This window comes from Toxorhynchites rutilus, chromosome 3 (assembly GCF_029784135.1).
Source record: "Toxorhynchites rutilus septentrionalis strain SRP chromosome 3, ASM2978413v1, whole genome shotgun sequence".
Lineage (NCBI taxonomy): Eukaryota > Metazoa > Arthropoda > Insecta > Diptera > Culicidae > Toxorhynchites > Toxorhynchites rutilus.
This window is the reverse complement of record NC_073746.1, coordinates 266,089,233-266,110,782: the sequence shown is the minus strand read 5'-3', so window position 1 is coordinate 266,110,782 and position 21,550 is coordinate 266,089,233. Positions and strand designations below refer to the sequence as shown.

At 38.6% G+C, this 21,550-nt stretch overlaps 1 non-coding gene across 1 annotated transcript; it reads right to left on the bottom strand.

Moving 5' to 3' along the window:
- Nucleotides 1–11,673: 11,673 nt before the first annotated feature.
- Trnaa-ugc (transfer RNA alanine (anticodon UGC)) lies at nucleotides 11,674–11,745 on the bottom strand. Its single transcript has one exon. It is a non-coding gene; the product is annotated as a tRNA-Ala (tRNA).
- Nucleotides 11,746–21,550: the final 9,805 nt, after the last annotated feature.

Genomic DNA, 21,550 nt, shown 5'->3' with positions numbered 1-21,550 from the left:
TAGTCAATCGCCTGCTTCAAACGGTCAAGCTGCTCACAGTAGAGAACCGAGTTGAGGGTCTAGACATAGTTGAGCAGCTCATAGTGGATGATTCCCTTCCAATCTCACCAAACACACAGCAAAACCTTCCTGGCCGTCAATCGGGTTTGGCGATGGTTTGGGCCGGCTCACCGTGCTTCGACCACGACTTTTTTCTCTTTAGGTTGTCGTACGTGATCCACTTTTCATCACCAGTCACCATCTTCTTCAAAAATGGGTCGAGTTCGTTCCGTTTCAGCAGTGCATCGCAGGCGTTGATTCGGTTTAAAAGATTTTTTAGCGTCAACTCGTGTGGCACCCATACATCCAGTTTTTTTTTTTGAATCCAATCTCCTGCAAATGGTTCCAAACGATTTTATAGTCTATACCCAGTTTCTGGCCAATCGAGCGAGTGCTCACATGCCGGTCTACTTGGATGATTTCAACGATTTCATCGGTTTCCACGACGATTGGCCTACCAGTACGGGGTGTATCTTCGACAGCCACTACACCAGAACGAAATCGATCAAACCAACGCTGTGCTGAGCGAATCGTTACAGTATCGGGTCCATAAACTACACGAATTTATTCGGCCGCCTTCGTTGCAGTTTTACATCGCAGGTAGTAAAAACGTAAAATATGGCGAATTTCTTGCTTGGTGGACTCCATTTTTGACGCGCTATAACTTAAGACTGAAAAGGACTATCACAACACTGTCAAAACGACACTTGTAGCACAGATTGTCGTCTTTAAATAGCCGTATAGTATGACCCGATGCGATAAGTACAACACAAGATATGTTCAAGTGTTGCCATATATTGACACTATACGACATTTCTTTTTCCCCGACCCAAAATTATTCTCAGAAAAAAAAACTTGCAACTCGCTTCTTCTTTTAAGATTTTATCTATCAAGCGTAAAGAATAATGAAAACGTATCACCAGAGAAGTCAAAGTTGCCAAATGTGATATAGTTTGTGACGATTATTTTCCCACAAAAGTGACATATGTTCTTGGTATGATATATTCACAGAATCTTCGGAATCGATTGAACAGAATATTCCAAATTATCCAATAAAATTGCAGTTATTCATCGTCATCGAATACAGTATATAGAGCAAGTACGTTTGGTTGAATTTCATTTTTTATTATCATTGGAAACACTGCACAATTGGCTAAAAAAATATTTCCATAAGTTTTCTAATCAGCAGTCAGTTGATTCCATTCGGATTCAACAGAAAAGTAGCCCTGAATCGAACCCGAATGCATTATAATCGTTGCCCGCTTATCTCTCTAGCGCACCGAGAGTTGAATTTGCAAGAAACTCGACCGAGTTTTTTTTATGTGAGAAAGGTCGATAAATCAAAAATAAATTTCTGCTTTTATATACAAAATACGAAAATATATGTATAAAAAACAAATAATAAAATTATTTCGAATCGACTTGATTATATACAGGTCGGACTCGATTATATATAATCGCTATTTCACTTTCAACGTTATTTTTCGAATCCAATACATAATCGAATCACAAAAAAGCTATTTTTCTTATAATGTTTGACATTCATACATTGATGAAAAAAGTGTTTTATTGAGAGATTCGATTATGTACAGGATTTGAAAATAATTGTTGAAAAAAAAATCGACTATATATAATCGAGTCTGATCTGTACAGTGAAAAGAAATCGGAGAGTGTATATAACCGAGTCCGCCCTGTACTTTGAAAACATTTATAAACGAACAACCGTGTACAAATAATAAAATGTCACATCTTAAATCAGTGGTGCTCCACAGCTGATTACACCGATTACAAAAGGTTAAATGATAATGTACGAAGGGTGCTCATACACTGTTTGACCGAAGCCAAATTTTCGACTCTTATTGACAGATAAAATATGATCAACGTGTACTGATAAAATATATTCCACACAAAACACGACAAGCAAATGTTCTATTATTGAATGCCTCAAATATTTATTCGGTCTGTTCGTCAAATCTGTCGGTACATGGTTAGATTATCTGAAATATTTCAGTCGATTTTTTTCCTTGTTCGATGTTTGTCATTGTTAGCCACTGTTGATAATTGAACAGTGGCAAACAATATAGTGTTTGTACAAATTTCAATCCAAACTTTATCTGTCAAAAAGTGTCAAATATTTGACCTCCGGACAAAAAGTGTATGGCCACCTCAATATCTGTTAATCGACTGTTAACAAAACAATAATGGTTGTGATTAAATCATTTATTAAGATGGGATACTCATCATTTATAAACTTTGATTGCCCTATTGATTTTCCATGAAATTTTAAGTAGATTGTTCCGTCTCACCCTCGAGAACTTTACCAAAACTCGATGTATGAATATCTTCAAAGCATTCGTTGCGTTTAGAGGCGAATGAACTTCAAAGTTTGAAGCTTTTTAAAACCAAGAACTGAACTGAAATTCGTTGCTTATTTTTCAAATTCAGGATCAGTAGTTTGACACATCCGTGAGGAAGATTCGTTGAGACAAATTTCGCCGTTTCGAAAAACGTTAGTGCTACTTTATTAATAGCCCATCCAATGATTACCACACAAAGTGGTGGCTGTCGGGTCGTGGGGATTTGATTCTTTAGCCAGTGGTACCCACTACCGTACTTGTATTGGCGTTCCACAAAAAAAAACCATTCAAGCTCACACCCAGAGCCAAGACGAGACGGCAGGCAAACGAAGGCTAAATATAATAAACGCGGGGTAAAAACAAAAACAACAAGTTGGATAACAGTAAAAGAAAACTTCGCGTGTACCCCAATACAACGATGATGATTGGTGTTTGTATATGTGCAGTGGTGTCTGGCAACCAAACACGGATAGTGGCGTTTGGTTACGATTGGAATTCCGAAAAATGGACATTTGTGACTCCATTCAATACCAGGAAGTCTATGCAAGAATAAAATTGTTTTCGGCATGGGTAAAATGAACCAAATCCACGCGCCAAGATTGGTTGTGACGCTTCAAACAGAATACATACATATGCACCGATTGTTTAAAAAAATGCATCACTTGTTCGCACACTGCATGAGTTGCAATCAGCCGGCAAAGCTTACGTGCATTTCGTAGCTTGTTTTCATTTATCCGATCTGGTTGTGGGCTGCAGAAATGAGTTGGCTAGTGATTGTGTTGGAACTTTTTGTCGCTTGTACATATGTAAACATGTATTGAAGCTATGTATTGCTGCGGTGCATACAGGTCCCCGTAACAGCTGATACGGCACCGGCAGTTGGGAGGGTTTGGCGAGGAACAAGCACACAAGTGAGCCATCCACTAGTTTTCTGTGAGTTTCCCCTTATCGACGGGAAGAATGTGTGTCGTTCCCTTTGTGTGGTTTCTTCCGAGTATTCATTTTTGGTAAAGCTAACCCATGATGGTTGAGGTTGAAAGACTGTCGAGTATGTTTGAAGGATAATCAATGATGATATTTTGTCATTGAATCTGCGAAAAAATTTGATGAGGCGTGGTGCAAAAATTACGTAACACTAAAAATTCGGTTTTTGGACCCCATCTCCCCTTAGGAGATGAAATTAAAACAGACCGAAAAGTACAACATCTTTTTCGATGCGGGTAATATGGACGCATAGTGGGGGTAATACGGACAGGTTTGTAAGTGTGGAGGTTAATCGATCGCGAGAGGAATAATTTTATTCAACCAAGGTCTGAATGTCACGAATGTCCATTAAGTGATGAAAAAATCGAATTAATCCACCTAGAAGTGATATCGTGCTTTTTAGCAGTATAAACGGACAGACCCTCAACCATTTTCCTTTTGGTTCCAGTCAACTTCTAAGCAGTCTACATTTGACGATTTCCATTTATAGACGCAAGGCATTCCTTGCGAATAAATTAAACAGACTCTTCACAGTCCATCTCACTCCCACTGGCAACTGTCCGTTTTACCCCCCCCCCCCCCCAAGTTCAATTATTTCAAAAATTTAAATTTTCCACTCAAAGATGAATTTAATTTTCCGTACATATCTAATATCGTTTCTCTGTTAACTCACAAACCGAAATATAATCATCAGCGAATTGCATTTTGATATTAAACCACTCAAAATGCTTAATATAGAAGCAGCTAAAATTACATCCACACGCGGAATCATGTATGATTTTCGGTTTTTGTTTCCCTTTTCCATTTTTTCAGTATTCATGGCTTAAATATTAGAGAATAACATATAGAAGGTGTTCTCATTAACAGAAATCTGAAATTCAAAATGTAACTATACAAATCAACCACCTGTCCATATTACCTCCACTGTCCGTATCACCCGCGGTTCCCCTACATAACACACAGTAAGTAACATAGAAATAAAACATAGTTTTCATGCTAAAATATGTTTCTGTGTAGTTGTTTTTATGTCTTTAATCTAAAGAGGTCCCGCGAAGCGATAATTTTAGCTTAAAAAAAATTCGAGGGGTTGTATCCGAGACACGACCGCTTGGGACGTAGAACAACGCAATCTTTTTTTTTTTTTGAAATTTGTGGTTTATACGTCGAAATTTCATGAATAACTCTTTAGTAAAAATTTCCGGGGACTCTGTAAAATTTGAATGGCTTGCGGGATTTTGTAGAATCATTTCGAGAAGCAACGATTATTTCTTGCCTTTGCGAGAACAATATACAAATTGGTCATATGTCGCAATTTCAGATATGTCGCGTCTAACAGATGCACACAGTTGCAGCGATAAAAATTAAACATCGCGAGAATGACCGTTTATCAAAAATCGTTTCTCGACTCTCGGTCAAAACCGTCAACAAAGCTAGGAGCTTGTTGCATCAGAACAGAGCCGATGCGCACGACAGCGAATACGAATGGCAACTAAAAGGTGCGCTATTCACATGTACAGGAAATGAATAAGTCCAAAGTTTCGCGCAACGGAAACAAGTAACACACACAAAGCCAAAAACTGATGGCTAGAAGCGAACAATAATCTTTTGCACTCTTCTCTTTTTCGCCTGCTTTGCCATGTCTTGAATGGTTGTGTTAATTACAATGCCAGATGCACTTCAAGTGAAATATTCGCTAGCGTTCACAACTCGAGGGGAAACATAAAACACAAAACGAGCAGAAGCGACCTTTGTTGTTTCGGACACAGGAAGATTCTGAGAATTTTCTGATACGCTAGCGACATCTTACTTACTATGCAAGGGTGGAGTTTACTTCGCAAATATTCTCTTTTCGCTATCCCCCTTCGTTTTTTTCATTCTAGCGGCTGCATAATTTACTCGTTATTGACAGCTCTATTCGGGAAAGCACACAAATCTACAGAGCAAATATATGGGGAAATGGCAATGCTTCCAATTTTTATCAATTTAAACCATATACAGACTGTGGGATTGTAATGTATAGCATATCAAACAAATCATAGAAAATTTTCGATTCGATTAGTATGCAAATCGGGAAAATCCGTTCGCAGCAAAAATAGTTATTAACGTTAACTTTATTTCATAAAAATCTGTTTTCTGATTTGGCACCCTTAATGTAAGACGTAGTCCTACGTCAAAAAAAGTTACACGGGGCCATATCTGGAGAATACACATTCGCAATACACAATCACATTCGTACCATTTTTGGTAGAAAAATCGTTCACAATGATCGATCGATGAGCTGGTGCATTATCGTGGTGCAAAATCCTTGTGTTATCCTTCAACAAATCTGACCGTTTGCAACGAATTTTCTCTCCCAAACGCGTCATAACGTCAAGGTGATCTTTATCGACCGTTTGGCCCTCCGGGAGGAATTTCGAATGGACTACACCCCGAATATCGAAGAACTTCACTCTTGATCGATTTTGACGTTGTTTCTCGGTTTTGATTCGTTTGCAGCGACCCATGCTAATGATTGTTGACTCGTTTGCATGTCATACTCATACAATCATGCCACGTAGCCAATAATTGTGCGTTGGATGAACGTGGGATCAGAATTTGATCGTTCAGGCATGTCTAATTTTTGTGATGATTTTTGTTAAGATTGAGCTCTTTTGGTACCAGTCGTGCTGCAACTGTTTTCATGCCCAAAACATCAACCAATATATGACGTCTCGTGAGATATTTTTAGTTCACGGACTAGCTCTCTCAAACTTAAATGACGAGTTTCGAGCACCATTCATTTTACTTTGTTGATGTTTTCATCAGTTGAAGAGGTGGATGGTCGTCCTTGACGTGGTAAATCGTTCATCTCTTCTTGGCCGTCTTTGTATGCATTATACCATTGACATACCCGTGTTTGCGACACAGTTGAGTCACTAAATGTATTCTGCAATATTTTCAACGTTTAGACAAAAGAAAATTTCACACAATATGGTAACACCGAGCTGGACGTAACTTCCGAACCAAGGCTAAGGGTCGGGAAAAATGTTGGGAGCACTGTAGTTCAGTAGAACTGAAGTTTCTGAAGTAACCACATGGTGTATGATATGCCACAAGGATGGACATAATAGTAAACAATATTGACAGAGATAGACGAGAGATTGAGAAGGATAGAGTTCTGGAGAGTACGGAGAGAGGAGAGAAGGAAATAAAGAAATAGTATACAAAGTTATTGGTAATAGAAAGTCATTGAAAAGAGCAGTGTTTTGTATAGAGCTAAATTTGGTTGGTGAATACTAAGTCAAGAAGTCTGGCATTTGTGTTGATAAAACGATTAATCTGCCTTAATCCATTCGCAAACATTGCTTCAATAAAATTTATCTCTGTTTCAGTCGACGCGTTTGAGGGAATGTAACCATTGATGTCCTCGTCGAGATGCCATCGTAGATTAGGTAGATTGAAATCAGCGATCGACAAGATTAAGTCTGATTCCGAGAGACGATCAGCTACTGTTTGCACTGCACTTGCGTGAGCAGTATATAACTCGCTGCTAGAATTTGGTGGGAGATAGATGGCAACGACGTAGAGAAATCGAAGCTGAGATTTTATCGGAAATGCGATTTGTTCAAGTACTTCACTGTTGGTCACCGAAACAGGCTCACACACTAGATAGTTCTTGACAGCAATTAGAACCCCACCACCCCGCGAGTGACGACTGGTAAGATCATTACGATCACAGCGGAAGAAAGCGTAATCGGATGAGATTTCACTGCTATCGATGTCGGTCTTGAGCCATGTTTCCGTGAAAACATGTACGTCATAATCGCAGCTGGATAACAGCAAGCGCAGTTGAGCGATTTTTGTACGCAGACGTCTGACGTTTTGGTAGTACACGGACAGTTGCATCTTTTCGGTCTCCTCCACGTGAATAGCTTCATCATCTAACTGTGATCCGTTATATCCGTGATATAATCGCAAGGGGGACGTAGGACTACCATTGGCTTAGTAATCATTTGTTTGAAGTTGCATTTGAATCAATTCACAATGAATGAATGAATATGTTGAGAATTTTCTGAACGTTCTTCTTGTAAGTGTGTGGGTGGATGACTATAAGCGTTGAATTATAATTGATCCAGGGAAATACATAAAATTCGACTCTTTCGAACCGACTGGTGGTCCTGAAAAGGATCGATGGCTGGCTTTGTAGAACCAACTGAAGATGGTTGATACATAATTATTAAATTTCATAATTTATTTCGTGAGAACAATACACGAGACATGCGCCCTTATTGCCAGTATATATCTCTTCTTCTAGACATTTTCTGCGAGCGAGAACATACTCCAGTCACTTCGCAATTACAACTAAATGAATTTCCGAGTATATATACAGATTTGTGTGATTTCAATAGCCTCTTTTCAAAGCTAGTTTTATGCTATTGAAACAATTTTTCTGGTCAATAAATAGCAAGCATATAACTGTTAGACATTTTATCTTTCGAATAAAATGATTACCATTCCAGTTCATTGAGCCGGAAAAGAAATATTAACACTCAAAAGAGGAATCGTTTTCTCCTCGAAATACCCAGCACAATTCATAACCTCTCCTCCCTCCCCAACAATTTGAATCGTCGATTGATTGCGGTATTCGTATACATTTAATATTAAAACCTCTTAATATGGTGACATATTCTCTAATCTATATGATATATTTTGTATTCTCTACTATCGAATCCATAGCGAATGGCACCATTTCAACGCAATTTGTATCGGATTATCATTGATACTTTGTGTTTCGCTAAAGCCACCGTTCAGTCCGGCGGCAGAAAAGAAAAGAGTGCCTAGGCGAGTAAGCGAGACCATTCTCCAGTCACTTCACAATCACAACTAAATGGATTTCCGAGTGGGCACCAGATTATATACAGATTTGTCCGATTCAATAGCATGTTTTCAACGCATTTTTAAGCTGTTGAATCAATTTTTTGGGGTCAATAATTTACAAGCTCTTGGACATTTTGTCTTCCGAACGAAGTGATTATCATACCACTCCGTTCAGCCGGTAAAGAAGCATTAACGTTCAAAACCTTGCACATCAATTGTAACGCTCTCGTTTTCGAATCTTCGAACTTACACCCCGGTACCGAAATGAAAGACCTAGTCCTACGTCAGAAAAAAAAATGAAAAAATAAACTTTAAAGTCTTCTAAGCATTGAATTTTATTCAAATTGGAAAACTTTAAAATAATATTTGTGATACATGTACAACAAACAGAAATTTCACATTCACAAGGATAGATTATTTGAAAAAATAGTAGGAAACAAATTATACAATTTCGCATCTTCAGAGTAAATAGAAGAATGAAGAAGGAATGAGGAGAAAAACATAATGAAAAAAAAACACCAATTAAAAAGAAGAAATTTATAGGAGTACCGGTAAGTTTCTTCGTTTTTTTTCGAAAATTATTGCTTTATTCTGCAAAAATGGTTACAAATTTCATATTCAAAGTATTGCCCATCGCTAGTCACAACTTTTTTTTCATCTTTCTGGCAATTCACGGGTCCCTTTGCGGAAATAATCGGCCGGTTTGTCAGCTGCCAACGAATATGTCGTGAATGTCGTAATGGGCCCATTTTTCATCGCCAGTAACGATTCGATGCGAAAAATTCTTTTTTTTATGCCATTGGAGCAGTTGTTCGTGATAACACGGCATTCGACGTCCGTGGCTTCAATTCATACGGCACCCAATGTATTATCTTTCGGATCATTCCCATTGCTTTTAAACGATCGGATATGGTTTGCTGAGCTACTCCAAGTGTATCTGCAAGTTCTTGTTGCGTTTGTGACGGATCTTGATCGAGTAACGCCTCCAATTCTTCATCTTCAAAATTTTTTGGCGGTCCGGAACGTTCTTCGTCTTAAATTACCACTTTTAAACGGTGCAAACCACGTCTGACACGTTCGCTCAGTTAGAGCATGGTCATCATAAACTTCCACCAAAATGCGATGACTTTCCACAGCTTTTTTCTTCGGAAAAAGCTGTGGAAAGTCGACAGTCGGAATTCGATAAATTCGAAGTGGCAAAAAACTCTGTTCTTTGCGCTCATTTTTTTGACATATACTGACAATGACAAGTTGCTTTCCAACGAATGTCTGGAAATTTTATTCACTGGAATAATAATCAGGTTATGCCATCTGTTGTAAAACCGAAGAAACTTACCGGTACACCAAATACTATTGGGATGTGAATTTTTAAAACGATATTATAAATTACAGCTTTGAAAAGTTAATGGTTGGATTGCCAAAAAAGGTTATTCGTTCGTTCGAAACAGCCCAAATTTCTGAGTCATTGAATCACTGATAAAAGCCTAAATACCAGGAAAAGTATTTTATTCATTAAAGTGCTTCCCAACTGTCATGACAGCTTACCAAGTCTGACAAAAACTACACAGGTTCTCTTTTAGCTTCAGTATTTTATAAAAATCTACTGATAGATGGGAAGAATTCGTTTTTCGAGGCATTCTTGCTTTGTAGAGAAAACAAAAACATTTACCTTATTTTGAAGTAGAATCCTTTGGCACTGGGATTAGGACTGAAAAGTCCCGGGATTTTTAATGAAAACAATCGTTTTTTGGGCAAAGCTGTATTTATTCCTCAACATAGTTTCCTTCGAGGGCAATACAGTTGGTATAGCGTGTTTCCAACATTTCGATTCCCTTTCAGTAGTACGAAACGTCTAAGTCTTCGAAATATGCCTCAGTGCCACTCCGCAGACTGCCTATTGGACTCAGGGGTGTGGTAATGGATCCACGTTTCATCCATTGCCACAAAACGTCGAAAGGAGTCCACTCGATTACGCTCCAACAACGCCAAATTGACGCGCCGCTATTTTTGAATCATTAACGCGCCGCTGTTTTTGGTCGACGGTCAGCAAACGTGGCATCCATTGCGCGGATAGCTTTTTCAGGTCCGAAATGTCGTGCAAATTGTATCCCACTTGTTCTTTTGAAATGCCGACAGCCTCAGGTAACTCGCGGAACTTCACTTTACGATCTTTCAAAACGAGTCGATGCACTTGTTTTACGATTTCTGGACTCGTAGTGCTTATATGGCTCATTTTAAATACACTAAACCACCGATAAACCGTTGTTCTCAAAGGATCAGAGGTGGAATAACATTTCGTCAACTACTGCATTGATTGTTCAGGATTCTTCCCCTTCAAAAACAATGTTTGATCAAACATCATCATTGATTACATTGGATATGAAGTTTATGGGGAAGAAACAAAGAAATGTTGAAAAACTTACCATTTCATGATATTCTGAGACAAAATACACATTAAATCATAAAGCTGCTTGTTTTTAATGAATAGTTGTGGTCCCCCTATGTAGAAATTAAAGACGTAGTCTTACGTCAAAACAAAGACAGAGAATTGATATATTAACAGAAGCACATCAAAAACATGGAAAAACGGGAAGCCGGCTCATTACAACGAAATATAAATTCACCTTGCTACAATTACAATGTTATTGTGTCAGAGTAACTACAGGTCAAAAACGATCTAAATAAGCGAATGGACATGGCGAATCAATTTTTCAACATGATAACGCCAGACCGAATAATACAAATTTCATGGGAACAAATCAAAATGGATAAGAGAGAGTTGTCATTTATTTCAATAAACGATGTTCTAATGATCACAAAAACTAAATTACAAAAACATAAGGTACTGATAGCGACAGTTTGTTTAGCTGTAACGATGCCATTTTTCTTCCCACTCTGATCATCGCCTAAGCTCAACTTGTCCCAAGCACACTGCTACTTACTTCCATTCGATGAACCTCTTATCGGTGTTTGCCCACAACCTTGACTGTAAATTTCTTCTGAGCTGATAACGGGGCCGCTGTGGCTTCGATAACAAGATTTTGGAAAGGCTGCTGTAGGCAATGGTTTTGTACATTTTCGAAGCACATTTTGAGTGGTCCGAGAATATGCTGATCGGTTAAGGAGCTTTAAGTGAATGATGGTTATCAACATTGAGCACGTTTTTTATCAGACCACAACAAAAGCGGTAGTGCAACGTGAAGCTGTACTATTCTACAACACACCTGTTCAATCGAAACGGCTTGTTGCAGCTTAGTCTCGATGTTTCACCTTTTCCTTCTCCCATCGCCACAGGTGTTTTTGCGTTTACTTGTCCGCAGCGAAATGCTACTCACACATGAAGTCAAGGTCAGCTGCCACTCGAATCCATAAGGGATCGTTGCTCTCTTATCGTATTACAAAGGTATATTCGTGCATCAAACTAAAAAAGAAGCCTTGGAGATACCGGGGATCGAACCCGGGGCCTTTCACATGCAAAGCGAACGCTCTACCACTGAGCTATATCCCCTTCGGTGCTGAAATTCTTAAACGCTTGAATACGCTACCCTCCAGTAAGCCGTGTTTCATACCCCCTCGCACGAATTACATAATTTGCTTCACTTGTTTCAATGCTTTCGGTGTCGTTGCGATGATTCGATTTCATTTCACTTTTTTCGGACACGCTCACTCTTCATGATAACGGAACTCTACAGAGGAATACAAACATGCGAACCCTCTTTCGTATACAAATTGGTATTTTTTTATGAAAATAACTCTGTACTCCAAAACAAAGAAAAACAGTGTCCAGTTTGCAACGTTACCCTTGCAAGAATAGCTTTTGGTCAAAAATAAAACAGATAATTTTAGCAAACAAAAATCAATATACCAATCTCTTGAAAATGCCGAAAACATTAGAATACACTATTCAGTTTCTCCTTCATTAACGTGTGACCTCCAGACCCCCTTCTAACAAATTGTATCAAAAATGCATGTTCAACAGTCACATTGAATGAACTGTTGCCGTATTTAATTCTGAAATAATACGGAAAACAAGCATTTCAAAAAACGGGCTTTTCCGCCTCAGTGCAATTTGTCTATTTATCGTTTTATATTTTGGAAGATCGCAAAATACTTATCTGCAACTAAAGACAAAGGCGGCTTAAAAGAAACTGAAATTCCAGATCTTCCCGGTTAGATTTGAACAATCTATAGTTCGATGTATGATGATGATGATGATGATGGTCCCGCCTCCTTCCCCTACAGAGATTTGAGCAAGACGAGTTATCTAAAAGATAATTTAGTTATTTTTTTCCAACATTGAAATCAGATAGGCAAACAAAAAAAACATCGAACTGATTTTATTCACAGATATAAGTTCAAAAAATTGCAATGTCAAATGACAAGCCAATACTCAGTCATGTCCGCAACAGAGCCGATACGGTCCCGACGAGGTCCTTGCAGCCGAGTGGTCCACCAGAGCACAAGCCCAACCGCCAGCCTTGTATTGGATTGACTATGAATATCCTCATCCAGAGAAATCGAGAAAATTTCCTTAACGAAAAATTTCTAGACCGGCAGTTAGAACACTTTCAATTTAATATCCTTTACATCTGTGTTACGCGCGCGACGCTCAAACTTATGTAGACTACTTTTATTTTTTTTAAACTAATATAATATAAAACAACCAAATAAAAATAAAAATAGTCCATCATCACCACGATTATGACGGACATAATAGAGAGGACATAAATACAAATTAAAAAAAAGTTAATTTAAAAAATTTAGTAGTTTGCATAATATAAAGGGTGTGTCACATCAAATTGCATCACGGAAAAAACGCTGTAGAAATTCGCCCAGTAGACCGATCCTTTTGAAAATTTTAGACAGTAAAATAAAAACTATTAAACAACTTTTGACATTTTCTTTTTATTCATACTTCGAGCCCAAGCCCGTATGCTCGCACCTTCCTCTTTACCCCGTCCATAAGGTTCTGTACAACGTCAGGTTGTAGTTTTTTTTGAACAGAAATCCATTTTCTCTTGAAGTCCGCCTCCGATTTGACAACTTTTGGGTTCTTCCGGAGGGCCTGCTTCATAATCGCCCAATATTTCTCTATTGGGCGACGCTCCAGCGCGTTGGGCGGGTTCATTTCCTTTGGCACGAAGGTGACCCCGTTGGCTTCGTACCACTCCAACACGTCCTTTGAATAGTGGCACGAAGCGAGATCCGGCCAGAAGATGGTCGGGCCCTCGTGCTGCTTCAATAGTGGTAGTAAGCGCTTCTGTAGGCACTCCTTAAGGTAAACCTACCCGTTTACCGTGCCGGTCATCACGAAGGGGGAGCTCCGCTTTCCGCAAGAGCAGATCGCTTGCCACACCATGTACTTTTTGGCAAACTTGGATAGTTTCTGCTTGCGAATCTCCTCCGGAACGCTGAATTTGTCCTCTGCGCGGAGAAGAACAACAGGCCCGCGCAGCTGACGAAAGTCCGCTTTGACGTAGGTTTCGTCGTCCATTACCAGGCAATGCGGCTTCGTCAGCATTTCGGTGTACAGCTTCCGGGCTCGCGTATTCCCAACCATGTTTTGCCTTTCGTCGCGGTTAGGAGCCTTCTGAACCTTGTATGTACGCAGGCCCTCCCGTTGCTTGGTCCGCTGGATGAATGAACTTGACAAATTCAGCTTATTGGCGACATCCCGGACCGAACTTCTCGGATCACGCCTAAACTGCTTAACTACGCGCTTGTGATCTTTTTCACTGACGGAGCATCCATTTTCGATGGTTAGGTTCTCGAAATATCGTTTTAGTACTCTGCTGACCGTGGATTGGACGATTCCCAGCATCTTACCGATGTCCCGATGTGACGACTCCGGATTCTCGAAATGAGTGCACAGGATTAATTCACGACGCTCTTTTTCGTTCGACGACATTTTTCCAAATTTACGAAAAATTGACAGTGAAGCATGGCCAACGTGATCTATACACTCTTATCTGATTATAAGCGAGAGCTTAAGATATAATTCCTAAAAATTAAATTTCTACAGCGTTTTCCGTGATGCAATTTGATGTGATACACCCTTTAATCCGTTCAAAAAAAAAACTTCGTCAGGTTAATTGAAAATATTAAAAACAAACTGCAATCGGTCGGCTGTTAATGAAACACAGCTTTCACGTGTGAAATACAGTGCCTCTTAAATTCTGTAAGTGTTGTTGCACGTTTAATATGTCTTGGCATCGAGTTGAACACATTTATACCTTTGAAATACAACGAATTTTGTGAAGCACATGTCAAGAAATTGGGTATTCTCAATTCATTCGCGTTTCTTGTGTTATAACTGTGAAAGTCACTTCCTCTTTTAACTCGATCACACAAATATCGAGGCAGCAAACCTTTAACTACTTTGAAAATGAACACCATAGTTAAATAAACAATCCTTTGCTTCACGGATAACCATTGCATAGCGTCCAGCATCAAAGATGAGGAAGTGAACCTATTACATTTTAGTATCAACCGCATTATTTTATTTTTCAAACGCTGTAATCTCGATATTTGTGTTTCATTGGCCAGAAATGAAATGGAAGAGCAAAAGTCTAAATGAGGAGAGATGATTGATTTGAATAGCTGTATATTGCTGCAATCGTTTTTCAATCGGCATAAGATTCAATACTTCTTGGCAATTTTCTTGATGACATTGTCAATGTGAGTGTTGAACTTGAGTTTGTCATCAATAATCACGCCAAGATATTTAATTTCCCGAACGCGATCAATAATCTCATCATCAATAACAATAGAGACGTTTTCATTTGAACGATTTCGCGAGATTACCATGTATTTCGTTTTACTTATGTTCAATTTTAATTGCTTATACTTCAACCATCTACTTAAAGAATGCAAATCTCCATCTAAATGTGACGCGACCTGATTTAAATCATTAGCTGCAATGAATAATACAGTATCATCTGCAAAAAGATTGACATGTCATGTCATTAATGTACATAATAAATAAAATGGGCCCTAATACACTTCCCTGAGGTACTCCAAGATTATTCCCTACGAGGCTGGAAATGAAATCGTTAAAAATAGTCCGTTGAGCTCTGTCATACAAATAACTTTCAAACCATTTATATGCAGTACTCGTAATTCCAAAGCGCTTAATCGTGTTCAACAACAAGGGCCTAGAAATTGTCTCAAAAGCGCGTTTTAGATCCTAGAAAACAGCAATGATGGTCTCATTACATTCTAAATTATCTTTCCATTTTGCTAACACCAAGTTCAATGCGGTTTCACAGGAATGACCTTCCCGATATCCCGATTGTTCTGGTATTAGCAAACGTTATGATTTAAATATTCCAACAGCTGGCCTTTAACAACTAATTCCAATATTTTCTCAAATGTGTGCAACATGTTGATGGGACGAAACTCTTCGGCTTTAATCGTTCCAGCAACCTTTTGAATAGGTACTATCAGGGATTCTTTCCACACCTGAGGTACATGCCCAGTTAGTAAAGATTTATTGATAAGGTCCAGCAAGATGTAGTCAATAACATGAAAGCAATCTTGAATAACTCTAGCATTAACACTATCTACTCCAGCCGTTTTTCATAAAGAAAAGCAAATAGTTCTAAGTTCATTTAATGTAATTGGGTGAAAACTTTCAAAACTACAATGATTTACATTTTACAAATTTTACAATTACTATTAATCGGCTGTTTTATTTCATCAGGTTCATCGACCAATTCAATAGATTGATTGATCAATGAAACACTATTGACAAAATAATTGTTAAATTTAGAAGCTATTATCTGTTCAGACTGTTCAAGTGTGCCATTAAAATGGGATTTCAAAATGTTCCATAACTCTTTGCTGTTGCTTTGATGCTGATGAAGATTGATTCACAACGAGTTTTCTTAACAGATTGTGAATATCTATTGCGCGCGTTCGTGTACAAATTCCAATGATTTTCATTATTAGTTCTACGAAATTTATTGTACCACCTGTCTCTCTTACGTTTGAGACGCAAAAGATCCAAATTGTGTGAAATCACCGAACAATCCTAACATGAAAATTCAAAAGCTAAGCGCAGTACTCAATGCTCTTACAAAGAAGCAGTAGCAAGTTAACGTTCCTTCAAAGCTGCAGTGCACAGCACGTGCCAGGGATGCAAGACACATCAACAAAGGCATCGTTTTCTAAGCGTAAGTAGAATGTGCCGCCACTAATATGTTTATTAATTAGCATATTGTCTTTATCCGTACGAGAGCTTTGTGCATACTGCGATGTGAAACGAGTCCTCCGTGCGATCCACGTAAGGGAACACCAGCCGAGGTATCTGATGACTCCTTTCATTGTAGCCATAGCGTTGAGAAAATTTCAAGAATTCCTGCTGCTCGGCCGAACTGAGGCCCACTTGATATACACACGTGTAATGGTTTTTCTCGCGTGAGGCAATCCTGCCACCATTGACTGCCGGTAAAAACGTGAACAGCTTACCTGCACGTGACAAAATTACCCTTCACCTGTGTAGCCAAAGCTCGCTCAATTCGTTGTTTGAGAATGAACAAGACTAGAAACAATAATAATAATAATAACTAACTAGTTGATGTGAGTGTATACAAACTACGGAGTCAAAGCGCCTTGAGCTGCGCTTCCACATTAGGCTGATCCGAGTTGATCGTTTCTTTCATGCCGTTGTTTTTTGTGGTGTTAGATCGTTTACCGGAACTAATAATATTGAGAGATGGTGTGTTGTTTTTTTCAATCATCGTTGTGTGGCGAAACCCACGCGCCGTTTGTTCTCGATTGGTGCAAACTTGTCACAAGGATTGTATCTCATGCCTTTATTGTTACAATCGTTAATTCGCTTAAATCATTTATACAATTTGTCTCAGAGATTAACGAAATTCTAATAGCACTAAATTAACCTAAATAAGATGAGAACAGAACAAATTTTATATTTTCTATTAGAATTCGTTGGAGATTCATCAGGAATTTTTAATCGAGGGCAAAGCCAAACCCATTTCCCGTATCAGGTACGAGCAAATCTTGGAGAAAGAAGTTATTTGAAAATGAATCTTGCATCTTGCATCATGATCTATATACAGCTATTCCATGTCAAACCGATATAGTGGTTCTCAGATTTCCGTGAAAATTAGTAGTTTTGTTCCTTATTGCAAAATATCAGCCCCGCATATTTTAATTTTTTATTCAGGGTGGCCATTTTCATTTTAGGGTGATTCAAAAAATCAATATTTCCACCTTTTTTCCAAAAATGACTTTTTACAAAAAATCATAACTTTTGGGTTAGGACTGCTTCCACGACTTGATTGAGGTTATCGAAACTGACTCAGAAACGTTTTACGAAACTGTGGTTGCCTGTTTTGATAGAGACGGAATACCATACAAGCAGGATATTCTTGTAGGATATTCTGCCGAAGGGGCAGAGAAGTAATTATTTTTTTTATTTATTTTTTTCCCCTGTTGGATGTGAACCACTGCGTCCATTATTCTGAACTATTGTGGTATATCCCTTTTTTTTGTACTCCGCTTCAAGCTTACCTACTGCTTATTGATGAAGAAGTAGACTGAAAGCTATAGCGAGATAGGTGCCAATCAGGAATACTCTGTTTGATAAATTTTATAATCCTGATTGGCGACGCAGACCAAATTTCCTTGGGCTCCAGAATAGCCTTATCAAGGTATTTAAGTCTGCGTCTAGTTAGAGCTCCACAATTACAGAGCAAATGTTCCGAGGTTTCGCTTTCGGTATTACAAAAACGACAAATATCATCTTGCACTAAACCTATGTTTTTGAGATGGTATTTGCTCGGACAGTGTCCTGTTATAAGGCCTGTGATTGTGCCTAAGTCTTTCTTATTAAGACTCAGCAATTGTTGAGTAATTTTAATACTCGGCGTGATAAATTTTTTTGACTGGTTAAGTTGTACCGCCAACCAGTTGGCTAACACTTCCCGGTCTTCCCAGTTCTTCAGCTCACCTTTCAACACACAGTCAGATATTCCACAGAATGGTTTTGGACCAGTGAAAGGTGAGCTTGAGCCGTTCCTGGCAAGTTCATCTGCTCGCTCGTTTCCCTCTATTCCACAATGGCCAGGAATCCAGTACAGTTGTACCGAACTTATCCGACTTAGTTGCCGTAAGAGGAGAATGCATTCCCAGACAATTTTTGAGGAGCATTTAAAAGCATTTAGAGCTTTAAGTGCCGCTTGACTGTCTGAGAATATGCAGATGTTAGCATGTCTATATTTTCTTTTAAGGCAGACATTTGAGCATTCTATTATCGCAGCTATTTCTGCTTGAAAAACTGTTGGCCAGTTTCCCATAGCTACAGAGATTTTTGTTCTGGGACCATACACTCCAGCACCTGTTCTGATTCCCATTTTTGACCCATCAGTGTAGAACATGATTGAACCATTACGAACACTGGGACCGCCTTCATCCCATATTGAACGAGAAGGTTCGATTACACTGTATGGAATGTCGTAGTTAGTCCTAGGTTCTATCCAATCACTGTTCATCTCTGAGGATGGTCCTACGGGTAAGAGATTCAGGATGCTCAAGTGACCAATTTTGTCTCCGTCTAGTATTTTTTTCCATTGTTTAAGCTTTAGAGCGCTTTTCTTAGCCTCTAGCTGAACATGTTGGTTCAGAGGTAGTAAGTGAAGGATAGCCTCCAGTGCCTTCGAGGGTGTGCTTCGCATTGCTCCAGTAATTGCAATGCATGCTAGTCGTTGGAGTTTGTTTAGCTTTTTTGTAGCTACAGTCTCCTTGGTCTATGGCTGGCAGACTAATGAGGCATAGGTTATTCTAGGCCGCACAATGGTAGTGTAGACCCACATTACCATTTTTGGTTTAAGACCCCATGTTCTTCCTATCATTTTAGAACATGCCCATAGGGCTGTATTGGCCTTACTGATTATTGCATCTAAGTGCGCATTCCAGTTGAGTTTAGCATCTAGGATAACACCTAGATATTTCACTGAAGCGCTGCATTTTATTTCCACTCCCCCAAGATATAAAGACTGCAGATGCTGTTTTTTCTTTTTGGTGAATGGAATAATTGTTGTTTTTGAGGGATTTATGCTCAGACCTTCTGTGGTACACCAAGTTTGTGTAAGGTTTAAAGCCATCTGCATTCTGCTCGATATCACGTCGTCGAACTTGCCTCGTATCATTATGACTAGATCATCGGCGAAGCCCACAATTTCATAACCTTTTGCCTCTAAACTTGTCAGGAGGTCGTCAACTACTAGTGACCAAAGGAGAGGTGATAGAACGCCTCCTTGTGGGCAACCCTTTGTTGCAATCACATAATTAGACGACCCGCCCAGCTCCGAGGTGCCTTTTCTGTGTGTGAGCATGCCATATGGATCCATTCGACTATACAATTATCGAAGTGTCTTCTTCTCATTGCCTGTGCCATTGATAGATAAGAAGCATTATCAAAAGCACCTTCGATGTCAAGAAACGCACATAATGCGGTTTCTTTTGACAAGAGAGAACGCTGCATCCGTCAGCCAAGCGGTGGATTTCTTTAGAAAATGTTTTATTATACGTATATTGGAACGTTACGAACCGCTCCGAATTCATTTTTGATTTATTCTAAATGATGATAAAGTAGAGAAGATCCGAGTAAGATCGATCTATGACGGTTCAAATAATCCTACGACGATCATTTATTCAACCTTCTCATTTCATATTCTAAGCATGGTGAACAATATTACCAGAATATTTCAAAGTGGAAGTTCGGAGCTATTTACTTTGCATTCGAGCATTTCAAGATTGTTCAGGAGACTTTTGGATAACTTTTTTGAGATAGATATGAAAAATATAATCAATCTGAACAACGTGCAGTTCGATCAGGAAAATTGTGTCAATTTGGATAACGTTTTTGTAGGTGCCGCGATTGAATTGTTGATCAATGAATATTCGCTCGCATGTAAAATCTTGCATTTAATTTCAATGGTCCTTTGATTATCAACATGACGAATATAGATCCAACTAATGTCATAAAAAGGAAGCATATGTCGATTATTCTCCTTCTACAAAGTCTTCCGAATATTTGCGATCGAAATCGAAAAATTCAGGATATTGATAACGAGTTTGGGGAGATCCGAAACCTGGATTTTACTGACTTTACTGTAAATGAACGCAAGGGGTAAAATTTTGTCACTAGGAAAGGAATGACAATCATTTTGCTTATCCTAAGTTGAAAAATATTATTCCAATATTTCTGATTTTGCCGCATTACTTAGCAATCGTTGAACGATTTTTTCAGAATACAATTTGAACAAAACAAAACTAAGAAATAGAACAGGAACAAAAACTATGCGCGGAATTCTAGCTTCCAAAAATTATGTATACATGCATAAAGAACAGTCAGGGTTAGTAAGAATCACACAGAATGTAAAACAAAAGTATAATGTTAATAATGATCATAAACAGATTGAGGAAATTTAAAAATGCTACGGTACTTACGTATTAACGCCTACGAAGCGCAATTTTTTATTAGTTTTTTTTTTGCTATAAAATTTATTCTGAGGGTAAAGTGATAGGGTGGCGAAGCTCCCATTTTACGAGGATAAGGAACAGAGACGCCCCCAATTCATCGAGGTGACGCAATCCGAGTCGACCGCCGACTCGCTGTCAGAAGCGGTGGCCTCTCGCAAGCAAACCTGTTTTCCCAAATTGTAAACAATAAATTTCAATAAGAAAAAAATTAATTCATATTGAAAATAACGCTCCGGTGGCAGTAATACGTAAGTACCAATGCTACATAATGACAAGGTCACTGTATACTCTTATTTGTATTAATAATTTTAAAAAAATGAGAAAGAATAAAAAAAATAATTCTTCCAGTTTTTTCCAGTTTTTTTTTTTAATTTTTCCAGCTTTTTTAAAAATTTGGTTGGCGTCTCTGGCTGAGACCGACACTGATGATGTGCAAACGCCATTGATGCGGGCTAAATGGGAAGCGCAGCAAGAAAAAATCGGGGCTTAACGTGTTAAGAGTAACTAAATTATCAAGCTCAGTTACGATGTTTTCGTAGGAATCAAATCGTCAATCAAGGGTGCGAGCAAACAATTGAGACATTCCTCTATACTTTGTATAAAACTTACCACAAATAAGAAAATTCAACATTGTCAATGTGATAAATTACCTGTTCTTTTTTTTAGCCAACAGTTGACGCAAAGTACTATCGAATATATGCAAGTTCAATGTCTACACTAGGGTGGCAATGGATGTATGGAAAAAAAATTCCTCATCGAATTTCAAAAACCGACTATGTACATTTTATTTATTGGCCCAAAAAATG